Consider the following 13,456-nt stretch of genomic DNA (forward strand, 5'->3'; position numbering starts at 1 on the left):
TACCGGTTAGGGAATGACACAGAGTGGCGGACTCTGTAGGGCGACGTGAGGCCCAATGGCGCCGAGGAGAAGGGAGTGTGGAGCCTAGCACAGCACATTCTGTACCGACGGGGGACCCCGGCGCGGTCAGCAGAAGTAGGTCTGGCGCGACCTCGCTGGCCCCAACATCTCTTCAGACACAACGGACGGACTGGACAGCTGAAAATCTACATAGGAGAGGTCAACGTTTGGGGGAGTACCGGTGGGTACAGTCGGCTTCCCCGCCAGGTGTACGGAAAGAGGTTGGTAAGGCCCATTCAGGTCTCGAAGGACCTGGGAAGGCTCATAAGAGGATGCTGGTGTCAGGCCCTCCCCAGATGGAGGAGCCTTTGGTGTTAGACTATGATGAGGACAGCCCGAAGAGGGGGAGCTGCGTGATAATGAGACTGGGGGGGCAATTTCATGTTTCTCATAGTCTTTTACAGGCATCGGTGGTGGTGCGACCAAAGAAGGCGGTGGTGTCTGGACCAGGTCGAGAGCGCGGCCCCTAAGTGAGGGTTCCTCGGATGGTGGACAATGTGGAACAGTTGGCATGGAGATCGGGCCGGGTCAAGCCCCCTTGTTACACCCAGGGGAGCTTTGTGAACCACGGGCCAAACCATAATGGTGTCTGTGGGGACGGGGGAGGCAGTTGCTGGGGGGATTGAAGGCAAATTGTATAAAGGTTGTTACGTTAAGGATCAAGGGGTAGGCACGGGTGATGGGGATGGAACTTTGGGGTGCCAAGGTTGAGAGTGGTATGAACACTGAGACAGTGGAGATAGTTAAGTACCCTTTACATAGCAAGGAGTTGAAAATTAAGAAACTGCCCTATATGGGTGTAAAAAAGCCTCTAGGGGCACATTTGATGTTATCTACAAAAGAGAGGATTTGGAAAGATGAGTATGTTGAGATCTTGAAACAGGGAGGTACGTTCTAAAGAGGGTTCAAAAGAGGAAGAGTACGAGTTGGCTAAGCACCCAAAAGTTCCACTAACAATTGAGAACTGGACGGCAGCATTTTTGATATATGCTAGCGTATATTGTGAAAAGTTCCCGGAGCACTGTGTTGCTATATTTAAGTACATGGATGTTATCCGAAAGGCGCAGATAATGGGTAGTGGTTTTGCGTGGGACCAATATGATGAGACGTTGAGGGCTCGGATGGCTGGGACCCTGAGGCCAAGTGGGGAGAACTAGATACAGATTTGTGGCAACACATGATGGGTGCCTCGGCTGGTGGTAAGACAATTTTAACGGCTAGTGGCTTACCGTTAGTTTACCGGCCCTTTCAGGGAAAGCCCACCCGGGGAGGGGTGGGAAGTACAACGGCTACATAGACTGGGGTGGGAGCATGCTGGGACTTCAACAAAGGTTTGTGTATCAGAGAATACTGTAGATTTCATCATGAATGCTCACAGTGTGGCAAAAGGCACCCCTTAGTTAGGTGTTGGGGGTCACGGAATCCAGGCGGCCAGCAGTGGCCACAGCAGAATACTAGCGCTTCAGGCCCCTCTCAGCAATCTCAGTCAACAAGAGGGGGGAACAACACTCCAGGGGTTGGGCCCAAAGGCTCATACTCCAGTTAAGTTGGAATAGTTGGCAGAAGGATTTCAGGGGTATGGGGATGAGAGAGCACAACAGATTTTACTGGCAGGTTTTCAAGAAGGGTTCCGACTTGGTTATTCAGGGCTGCGGCTGCGGCGCTGGTCCAAGAATTTGAAATTGGCTGATGAACACAAGGCAGTGGTACAAGATAAGCTGGATAAAGAAGTGCAGGAGGGAAGGATGGCAGGTCCTTTTGATGATTGGCCTTTGGATGACTTGATCATCTCCCAAAAAAGAGGCAGGGCAGTACAGATTAGTCCAACGCTTGTCATGGCCGGAGGGGTCATCAGTCAATGACTTCATTGATGAAGAGGCAACCTCTGTGTCTTATTCTTCAGTTGATGTGGCTATGTCACTAGTGGTGACTGCAGGCACATCTGCAGAAATGATTCAGAAAAGGGGGTGGTGATGAACAGAGTGTCTGAATTAAGCAGACCACTCTTACCCAGTCCAAAGATCAGGGCTTGATCCATCACCGTTATTTATCTCACTGCATCATCCCAGTTCAGAACCTGGCTATATGCAAATCAGTCTGTCCCTGGCCCAGTGCATCATGGGAACAGGGCAGACTAAACTACCAAGCCAATTCTTCACCAGAAAGGAGACAAGCTACCGGGGACCGGTTTCTGGCATTTCAGCCTTCTTCGGCCCGGCTTGCTTGAATCCTGATGGTGCAGTGAGAAAGGGACTCATGTCTGAGTATACCCTGCCCCACCTATAGTGGCCAAAAACGATTCAGAAAAGGGGGTGGTGATGAACAGAGTGTCTGAATTAAGCAGACCACTCTTACCCAGTCCAAAGATCAGGGCTTGATCCATCACCGTTATTTATCTCACTGCATCATCCCAGTTCAGAACCTGGCTATATGCAAATCAGTCTGTCCCTGGCCCAGTGCATTATGGGAACAGGGCAGACTAAACTACCAAGCCAATTCTTCACCAGAAAGGAGACAAGCTACCGGGGACCGGTTTCTGGCATTTCAGCCTTCTTCGGCCCGGCTTGCTTGAATCCTGATGGTGCAGTGAGAAAGGGACTCATGTCTGAGTATACCCTGCCACACCTATAGTGGCCAAAAACGATTCAGAAAAGGGGGTGGTGATGAACAGAGTGTCTGAATTAAGCAGACCACTCTTACCCAGTCCAAAGATCAGGGCTTGATCCATCACCGTTATTTATCTCACTGCATCATCCCAGTTCAGAACCTGGCTATATGTAAATCAGTCTGTCCCTGGCCCAGTGCATCATGGGAACAGGGCAGACTAAACTATCAAGCCAATTCTTCACCAGAAAGGAGACAAGCTACCAGGGACCGGTTTCTGGCATTTCAGCCTTCTTCGGCCCGGCTTGCTTGAATCCTGATGGTGCAGTGAGAAAGGGACTCTAGTCTGAGTATACCCTGCCACACCTATAGTGGCCAAAAACGATTCAGAAAAGGGGGTGGTGATGAACAGAGTGTCTGAATTAAGCAGACCACTCTTACCCAGTCCAAAGATCAGGGCTTGATCCATCACCGTTATTTATCTTACTGCATCATCCCAGTTCAGAACCTGGCTATATGCAAATCAGTCTGTCCCTGGCCCAGTGCATCATGGGAACAGGGCAGACTAAACTACCAATCCAATTCTTCACCAGAAAGGAGACAAGCTACCGGGGACCGGTTTCTGGCATTTCAGCCTTCTTCGGCCCGGCTTGCTTGAATCCTGATGGTGCAGTGAGAAAGGGACTCATGTCTGAGTATACCCTGCCACACCTATAGTGGCCAAAAACGATTCAGAAAAGGGGGTGGTGATGAACAGAGTGTCTGAATTAAGCAGACCACTCTTACCCAGTCCAAAGATCAGGGCTTGATCCATCACCGTTATTTATCTCACTGCATCATCCCAGTTCAGAACCTGGCTATATGCAAATCAGTCTGTCCCTGCCCAGTGCATCATGGGAACAGGGCAGACTAAACTATCAAGCCAATTCTTCACCAGAAAGGAGACAAGCTACCGGGGACCCGTTTCTGGCATTTCAGCCTTCTTCGGCCCGGCTTGCTTGAATCCTGATGGTGCAGTGAGAAAGGGACTCATGTCTGAGTATACCCTGCCACACCTATAGTGGCCAAAAACGATTCAGAAAAGGGGGTGGTGATGAACAGAGTGTCTGAATTAAGCAGACCACTCTTACCCAGTCCAAAGATCAGGGCTTGATCCATCACCGTTATTTATCTCACTGCATCATCCCAGTTCAGAACCTGGCTATATGCAAATCAGTCTGTCCCTGGCCCAGTAGCTTGTTTCCTTCCCAGTATAAGAATTGGCTTGGTAGTGTGGTCTGCCCTGTTCCCATGATGCACTGGGCCAGGGTCAGACTAATTTGCATATAGCCAAGTTCTGAGCTGGGATGGTGCAGTGAGCTAAAAAACGGTGATGGATCAAGCCCTGATCTTTGGACTGGGTAAGAGTGGTCTGCTTAATTCAGACACTCTGTTCATCACCACCCCCTTTTTCTGAATCATTTTTGTCCACCATAAGCGTGGAAGGGTATACTCAGATGTGAGTCCCTAGCTCATTGCACCATCAGGATTCAAGCAAGCCGGGCCGAAGACGGCTGAAATGCCAGAAACCGGTCCCCGGTAGCTTGTTTCCTTCCCAGTATAAGAATTGGCTTGGTAGTTTGGTCTGCCCTGTTCCCATGATGCACTGGGCCAGGGTCAGACTAATTTGCATATAGCCAAGTTCTGAGCTGGGATGGTGCAGTGAGCTAAAAAACGGAGATGGATCAAGCCCTGATCTTTGGACTGGGTAAGAGTGGTCTGCTTAATTCAGACACTCTGTTCATCACCGCCCCCTTTTTCTGAATCATTTTTGTCCACCATAAGCGTGGAAGGGTATACTCAGATGAGAGTCCCTAGCTCATTGCACCATCAGGATTCAAGCAAGCCGGGCCGAAGACGGCTGAAATGCCAGAAACCGGTCCCCGGTAGCTTGTTTCCTTCCCAGTATAAGAATTGGCTTGGTAGTTTGGTCTGCCCTGTTCCCATGATGCACTGGGCCAGGGTCAGACTAATTTGCATATAGCCAAGTTCTGAGCTGGGATGGTGCAGTGAGCTAAAAAACGGTGATGGATCAAGCCCTGATCTTTGGACTGGGTAAGAGTGGTCTGCTTAATTCAGACACTCTGTTCATCACCACCCCCTTTTTCTGAATCATTTTTGTCCACCATGAGCGTGGAAGGGTATACTCAGATGTGAGTCCCTAGCTCATTGCACCATCAGGATTCAAGCAAGCCGGGCCGAAGACGGCTGAAATGCCAGAAACCGGTCCCCGGTATCTTGTTTCCTTCCCAGTATAAGAATTGGCTTGGTAATTTGGTCTGCCCTGTTCCCATGATGCACTGGGTCAGGGTCAGACTAATTTGCATATAGCCAAGTTCTGAGCTGGGATGGTGCAGTGAGCTAAAAAACGGTGATGGATCAAGCCCTGATCTTTGGACTGGGTAAGAGTGGTCTGCTTAATTCAGACACTCTGTTCATCACCACCCCCTTTTTCTGAATCATTTTTGTCCACCATAATCGTGGAAGGGTATACTCAGATGTGAGTCTCTAGCTCATTGCACCATCAGGATTCAAGCAAGCCGGGCCGAAGATGGCTGAAATGCCAGAAACCGGTCCCCGGTAGCTTGTTTCCTTCCCAGTATAAGAATTGGCTTGGTAGTTTGGTCTGCCCTGTTCCCATGATGCACTGGGCCAGGGTCAGACTAATTTGCATTTAGCCAAGTTCTGAGCTGCGATGGTGCAGTGATCTAAAAAACGGTGATGGATCAAGCCCTGATCTTTGGACTGGGTAAGAGTGGTCTGCTTAATTCAGACACTCTGTTCATCACCACCCCCTTTTTCTGAATCATTTTTGTCCACCATAAGCGTGGAAGGGTATACTCAGATGTGAGTCCCTAGCTCATTGCACCATCAGGATTCAAGCAAGCCGGCCGAAGACGTCTGAAATGCCAGAAACCGGTCCCCGGTAGCTTGTTTCCTTCCCAGTATAAGAATTGGCTTGGTAGTTTGGTCTGCCCTGTTCCCATGATGCACTGGGCCAGGGTCAGACTAATTTGCATATAGCCAAGTTCTGAGCTGGGATGGTGAAGTGAGCTAAAAAACGGTGATGGATCAAGCCCTGATCTTTGGACTGGGTAAGAGTGGTCTGCTTAATTCAGACACTCTGTTCATCACCACCCCCTTTTTCTGAATTATTTTTGTCCACCATAAGCGTGGAAGGGTATACTCAGATGTGAGTCCCTAGCTCATTGCACCATCAGGATTCAAGCAAGCCGGGCCGAAGACGGCTGAAATGCCAGAAACCGGTCCCCGGTAGCTTGTTTCCTTCCCAGTATAAGAATTGGCTTGGTAGTTTGGTCTGCCCTGTTCCCATGATGCACTGGGCCAGGGTCAGACTAATTTGCATATAGCCAAGTTCTGAGCTGGGATGGTGCAGTGAGCTAAAAAACGGTGATGGATCAAGCCCTGATCTTTGGACTGGGTAAGAGTGGTCTGCTTAATTCAGACACTCTGTTCATCACCACCCCCTTTTTCTGAATCATTTTTGTCCACCATAAGCGTGGAAGGGTATACTCAGATGTGAGTCCCTAGCTCATTGCACCATCAGGATTCAAGCAAGCCGGGCCGAAGACGGCTGACATGCCAGAAACCGGTCCCCGGTAGCTTGTTTCCTTCCCAGTATAAGAATTGGCTTGGTAGTTTGGTCTGCCCTGTTCCCATGATGCACTGGGCCAGGGTCAGACTAATTTGCATATAGCAAGTTCTGAGCTGGGATGGTGCAGTGAGCTAAAAAACGGTGATGGATCAAGCCCTGATCTTTGGACTGGGTAAGAGTGGTCTGCTTAATTCAGACACTCTGTTCATCACCACCCCCTTTTTCTGAATCATTTTTGTCCACCATAAGCGTGGAAGGGTATACTCAGATGTGAGTCCCTAGCTCATTGCACCATCAGGATTCAAGCAAGCCGGGCCGAAGACGGCTGACATGCCAGAAACCGGTCCCCGGTAGCTTGTTTCCTTCCCAGTATAAGAATTGGCTTGGTAGTTTGGTCTGCCCTGTTCCCATGATGCACTGGGCCAGGGTCAGACTAATTTGCATATAGTCAAGTTCTGAGCTGGGATGGTGCAGTGAGCTAAAAAACAGTGATGGATCAAGCCCTGATCTTTGGACTGGGTAAGAGTGGTCTGCTTAATTCAGACACTCTGTTCATCACCACCCCCTTTTTCTGAATCATTTTTGTCCACCATAATCGTGGAAGGGTATACTCAGATGTGAGTCTCTAGCTCATTGCACCATCAGGATTCAAGCAAGCCGGGCCGAAGATGGCTGAAATGCCAGAAACCGGTCCCCGGTAGCTTGTTTCCTTCCCAGTATAAGAATTGGCTTGGTAGTTTGGTCTGCCCTGTTCCCATGATGCACTGGGCCAGGGTCAGACTAATTTGCATTTAGCCAAGTTCTGAGCTGCGATGGTGCAGTGATCTAAAAAACGGTGATGGATCAAGCCCTGATCTTTGGACTGGGTAAGAGTGGTCTGCTTAATTCAGACACTCTGTTCATCACCACCCCCTTTTTCTGAATCATTTTTGTCCACCATAAGCGTGGAAGGGTATACTCAGATGTGTGTCCCTAGCTCATTGCACCATCAGGATTCAAGCAAGCCGGGCCGAAGACGGCTGAAATGCCAGAAACCGGTCCCCGGTAGCTTGTTTCCTTCCCAGTATAAGAATTGGCTTGGTAGTTTGGTCTGCCCTGTTCCCATGATGCACTGGGCCAGGGTGAGACTAATTTGCATATAGCCAAGGTCTGAGCTGGGATGGTGCAGTGAGCTAAAAAACGGTGATGGATCAAGCCCTGATCTTTGGACTGGGTAAGAGTGGTCTGCTTAATTCAGACACTCTGTTCATCACCACCCCCTTTTTCTGAATCATTTTTGTCCACCATAAGCGTGGAAGGGTATACTCAGATGTGAGTCCCTAGCTCATTGCACCATCAGGATTCAAGCAAGCCGGCCGAAGACGTCTGAAATGCCAGAAACCGGTCCCCGGTAGCTTGTTTCCTTCCCAGTATAAGAATTGGCTTGGTAGTTTGGTCTGCCCTGTTCCCATGATGCACTGGGCCAGGGTCAGACTAATTTGCATATAGCCAAGTTCTGAGCTGGGATGGTGAAGTGAGCTAAAAAACGGTGATGGATCAAGCCCTGATCTTTGGACTGGGTAAGAGTGGTCTGCTTAATTCAGACACTCTGTTCATCACCACCCCCTTTTTCTGAATTATTTTTGTCCACCATAAGCGTGGAAGGGTATACTCAGATGTGAGTCCCTAGCTCATTGCACCATCAGGATTCAAGCAAGCCGGGCCGAAGACGGCTGAAATGCCAGAAACCGGTCCCCGGTAGCTTGTTTCCTTCCCAGTATAAGAATTGGCTTGGTAGTTTGGTCTGCCCTGTTCCCATGATGCACTGGGCCAGGGTCAGACTAATTTGCATATAGCCAAGTTCTGAGCTGGGATGGTGCAGTGAGCTAAAAAACGGTGATGGATCAAGCCCTGATCTTTGGACTGGGTAAGAGTGGTCTGCTTAATTCAGACACTCTGTTCATCACCACCCCCTTTTTCTGAATCATTTTTGTCCACCATAAGCGTGGAAGGGTATACTCAGATGTGAGTCCCTAGCTCATTGCACCATCAGGATTCAAGCAAGCCGGGCCGAAGACGGCTGACATGCCAGAAACCGGTCCCCGGTAGCTTGTTTCCTTCCCAGTATAAGAATTGGCTTGGTAGTTTGGTCTGCCCTGTTCCCATGATGCACTGGGCCAGGGTCAGACTAATTTGCATATAGTCAAGTTCTGAGCTGGGATGGTGCAGTGAGCTAAAAAACAGTGATGGATCAAGCCCTGATCTTTGGACTGGGTAAGAGTGGTCTGCTTAATTCAGACACTCTGTTCATCACCACCCCCTTTTTCTGAATCATCTGCAGAAATGGCAAAATGGGATATAAAATCTGCATTTAGATTGCCTCCAGTCCATCCTGAAGATTGGAATCTTCTAGGGATCCATAAGTTTTATAAGATTTTCTAGGAGGAGATAGGGGAAGATATGGTGCGCACTATGAAACAAGCACAGAAGGGAATGTCAATACCAAACTCCTGGTCCGGGGCTGAAATAGTCGTTATTTTAAAGAAAGGAAAGATACCTACTGAACCGGGGTCGTACAGACCAATCACGCTCATGAACACTGACACAAAGGTCTATTCAAAAGCACTGGCAATAAGATTCGCCAGTGTAATAACACCATTGGTAACTGTCACCCAACACGGATTTATACCTGGACGAGGGACTACGCATCATATACGAAAACTAATAACCCTTATGGATAAAATGGAGGCTATTGGGGAGCCGTTCTCGGTTTTATTGCTAGACGCTGAAAAAGCATTCGATCGTGTATCATGGGTATATTTGTGGAGTGTACTGAAAAGAATGGGGTTTGGAAATGGTTTTCTTACAGCAATAAAGACCTTGTATAGAGATCCAGTAGCTACGATTAGAATAAACTCGGGAACAACGGAACAAGTGAAAATAAATAGGGGTACTAGGCAGGGATGCCCGTGTTCCCCGTTGCTTTTTGCAATATATTTAGATCCGCTGATACGTAGATTAGAAGCAAATGTGAGTATACCTCCAGTTGCCACACCTAGGGGGGACTGTAAGATACTTGCTTATGCCGATGACGTGGCTGTTGTAACACCATTACCCACAGAGGCTATAAGACATGTGGAGCTGGAGGCTAAAGAATTCGGGAAAGTATCAGGATACTCTCTGAACACTGGAAAAACGCAAATTATAAAAAATAATAAGACTATATGTCAGGATCCACGGGTGGTACAAACAGGAACGTATTTGGGTATAACTATAACTACAGAATTAGAAAAGCTAGTAGAGTTAAATATAGACCCCATTATACGAAAAGTGGGGAAGGAGTTAGATAGACTTAATAATCTACATCTCACACTGGTAGGCAGAGTAAATATCATAAAAATGTTAATATTGCCGAAATTTCTATATCTGTTCAGGACAATTCCACTGTGGTTTGATAACCTTTGGTTTAAAAAAACTGAACAAATGATCAATAGATTTATCTGGTCTAAAGGTAAAACTAGGAGAGCAGCAAGATTTATGGCACTTCCACGGGATAGAGGAGGATGGGCGCTACCGGACCTTAAACTTTACTATTGGGCTGCAGCCTTACAATATATGGTAGGACTAATAGGCGGAGCAGAAGCGGAAGGAGAAGATGACTTGGGTTCATTAGCGATATATGGCATATTGATGGGAGAAGAAGTTAAAAATATATTTTTGAAACATTTTGACACTGCTTATTTTAAGAGAACACGATTTAAGACCATTTTGGGTGCACATAACATTTGGAGGGGGTTTATTAAGAAATTTGGACTGGGGAAATTTAATAGATACACGAGGATAAGAGAGAATACATTATTCCCTGAAGATATATTTTCCGACTTAGTGTACATAGAATGGTATCGAAAAGGGATAATAAAAGTAGGGGATCTCATGGCCCCACAGGGGATGAAACAATTTACAAAATTACAGGTGAAATATGATTTGTCAACAAGACACTTCTTTAAATATTTACAAGTAAGAAGTTTCCTACAAAATAAAAGGGGGGGAGTGAGAGGATTTGAGAAAAATTGTATACTAGAGGTAATACATAATGGAGCAGACTGTACAATTAAAAGGTTTTACGCAGAGCTACTTGAATCTAAAACAGATGATATGGCTAAATGGGGGCAAAGTTGGTCGGCGAAGCTGGACATAGAGCAGGAGTGCTTTAATATATCAGTAGAACTTGGAAAGAACATTTTGTGCTCTGCGTCGCTGCAGGCTCAGCACTATAAAACCATCCATCGGTTATATTACACTCCAGCGAAACTTGCACAATGGGGGGCCACTACGGGTATAAATTGCCCTAGATGCAGTAGCTTAGAGGCAGATGTTATTCATATTTTTGCAACATGCCCATGCCTTTTGACAATATTGAGCGAGATAGAAACATTTCTTCAAAGGGCATTGAAATTATCTATCAATTTAACACCTGCAATTATTTTACTGGGGGTAGACTCGGGTAATGAATATGAAGAGGGCAACTACTTCATCTTTGTTGCCATGGCAGTCTTTAGATTATGTATTGCCTCAGCCTGGCTAGAACAATCTGCACCAGTATTCCAACAATGGTTAGCCAAGCTCCTAAGTATATATAATCTTGAAAAAGAAATATACTCTAGAAGAGGAAAGAATGCAAGGAAACTAGGATTGAAAATATGGGAGCCAATAACGAATTGGAAGGAAGAAGTATAAACGTGCACATAAAGTGTATATAAAGTGTATATAATGCATAAAAGGGCATAAAGGATTATTGGGATATAAGGGAGGGGCACTGGTTTCAACACGAGATAAAGTGATGTATAGTTTGTTTATATGTAAATATGTAAGTTTAACGTATTTGTAGTCTTTGAGTTAAGCATGGATTGTGTAAATATTAAGGCATGAAGGAGGATTTTTTTAGGTGCAATATAAGTTATAATGTGTCATATGATGTGTATACTTTAAGATTATATATTTGTACTTTGTCACTTCCACGGTGGAAGCATTGTTGATTTACTTTTGTAATTTGTTCCTCACCCCCCTCTCGGTTCCAGAGGGGGAAAAATAATTTTAAAAACCTGTTAATAAAGAGATTTAAAAAAAAAAAAAAGAGAAAGAGTTGGCCCTGAGAATTTTCTCAAAGTCAGGCTGTCTTACTAAAACCTTTGCTTCTATCGTATCAGCTTGTGCTCACCTATTCATAGCTAGCTCTTGGATCCAGAGCAAGGGTCCAAGTGTTAATGAATTCTGGGTTTTATTAAGAGATATCTATGAAATGGAGGTGGCATTAGCTAAAGCCAGAGGCCCTAGGTCTTGGCGTAAATTTGAAAGGACATGGTCTTGCCTTCAATGGGATTGAGAGTATCATCTCTAATTTTTGGGAAATTGCAATGTGGCGATGTCCCTGTTTTCTGTGCATGTTTCTACATGCTCTCTGGCTCTGTTCTTTTTGGTATTTTTTTTCTTTTTCTTTCCCATTTGCTTTTTCTCTTTTTGCTGTTTATGGTCATTATTGGTATAATGGTATATTGTCTAAGAAATCTTATGTCCATGTAACTTGTTTACATTTTGTTTCTGTTTGTGGCTATGAAATTTTTTTTTTTTTTAAATTCCAAGGGGTTAGAGAAATCGTATTTACCGCACACCTGCACTTTTTTTACTCTCACTAGATCACCCACACTCACTAAGGTGGGACTCACTGAATGCTTAAGATCAAATCTTTCTTTCATTTTCTCCATTCTGTCTCTTTGTTATTTCTCCCAGTCAACATTCTGTCCTCCGAATAAAATCCTGCATCTTTTTCACTCATCCAAGAAGGGCATACAATGGAATTCTGTTTCCTCTGCCTGAATTAATAAAATCGATTTACAAAAGGGGGTGGTGATGAACAGAGTGTCTGAATTGAGCAGACCACTCTTACCCAGTCCAAAGATCAGGGCTTGATCCATCACCGTTATTTATCTCACTGCCCCATCCCAGCTCAGAACCTGGCTATATGCAAATCAGTCTGTCCCTGGCCCAGTGCATCATGGGAACAGGGCAGACTAAACTACCAAGCCAATTCTTTACCAGAAAGGAGACAAGCTACCGGGGACCGGTTTCTGGCATTTCAGCCTCTTCGGCCCGGCTTGCTTGAATCCTGATGGAGCAGTGAGAAAGGGACTCATGTCTGAGTATACCCTGCCACACCTATAGTGGCCAAAATCGATTTACAAAAGGGGGTGGTGATGAACAGAGTGTCTGAATTGAGCAGACCACTCTTACCCAGTCCAAAGATCAGGGCTTGATCCATCACCGTTATTTATCTCACTGCCCCATCCCAGCTCAGAACCTGGCTATATGCAAATCAGTCTGTCCCTGGCCCAGTGCATCATGGGAACAGGGCAGACTAAACTACCAAGCCAATTCTTTACCAGAAAGGAGACAAGCTACCGGGGACCGGTTTCTGGCATTTCAGCCTCTTCGGCCCGGCTTGCTTGAATCCTGATGGAGCAGTGAGAAAGGGACTCATGTCTGAGTATACCCTGCCACACCTATAGTGGCCAAAATCGATTTACAAAAGGGGGTGGTGATGAACAGAGTGTCTGAATTGAGCAGACCACTCTTACCCAGTCCAAAGATCAGGGCTTGATCCATCACCGTTATTTATCTCACTGCCCCATCCCAGCTCAGAACCTGGCTATATGCAAATCAGTCTGTCCCTGGCCCAGTGCATCATGGGAACAGGGCAGACTAAACTACCAAGCCAATTCTTTACCAGAAAGGAGACAAGCTACCGGGGACCGGTTTCTGGCATTTCAGCCTCTTCGGCCCGGCTTGCTTGAATCCTGATGGAGCAGTGAGAAAGGGACTCATGTCTGAGTATACCCTGCCACACCTATAGTGGCCAAAATCGATTTACAAAAGGGGGTGGTGATGAACAGAGTGTCTGAATTGAGCAGACCACTCTTACCCAGTCCAAAGATCAGGGCTTGATCCATCACCGTTATTTATCTCACTGCCCCATCCCAGCTCAGAACCTGGCTATATGCAAATCAGTCTGTCCCTGGCCCAGTGCATCATGGGAACAGGGCAGACTAAACTACCAAGCCAATTCTTTACCAGAAAGGAGACAAGCTACCGGGGACCGGTTTC

Source organism: Lissotriton vulgaris, chromosome 11, assembly GCF_964263255.1.
Source record: "Lissotriton vulgaris chromosome 11, aLisVul1.2, whole genome shotgun sequence".
NCBI lineage: Eukaryota > Metazoa > Chordata > Amphibia > Caudata > Salamandridae > Lissotriton > Lissotriton vulgaris.